The following is a 380-nucleotide window of genomic DNA, read 5'->3' as shown; positions in this document are numbered from 1 at the left end:
AGACCTGGGAGGGGGAGAGAGCCGTCGGTAGCGATGCTGCCCACAACAGGCCGAGCCCCTCCGCCTCCTGCCTCTGGGATAAAGTCCCCCAGCCAGGGACAAGCTCAAAGCCAGCACGGCCTGGGGGCTGAGACCTTGCTGACAACCGGGAGCTGCTGCCTGCAGACAGGAGATGCCTGAACCCTTCCTGCTCATGGTGCTGAGCCGCGCACCCACAGCGGGGCTGAGGAAGGGTGCCCTGCTCTCGCTGGGCCGGCACGGCTGGCCCCACTAGCCCATGCCCACCCGGATAACCCAGCTTCTTGCCTCAATCCCCCTTCTCGGCAGAGCCCCACCAGCAGCTGAGCCCCAAAGGGTCTATTCAGCATCCTGCAGCTGCC

This window comes from Fulmarus glacialis, unplaced genomic scaffold (assembly GCF_000690835.1).
Source record: "Fulmarus glacialis isolate BGI_N327 unplaced genomic scaffold, ASM69083v1 scaffold12871, whole genome shotgun sequence".
In the NCBI taxonomy this organism is placed as follows: domain Eukaryota; kingdom Metazoa; phylum Chordata; class Aves; order Procellariiformes; family Procellariidae; genus Fulmarus; species Fulmarus glacialis.
This window is presented reverse-complemented; position numbering follows the sequence as displayed.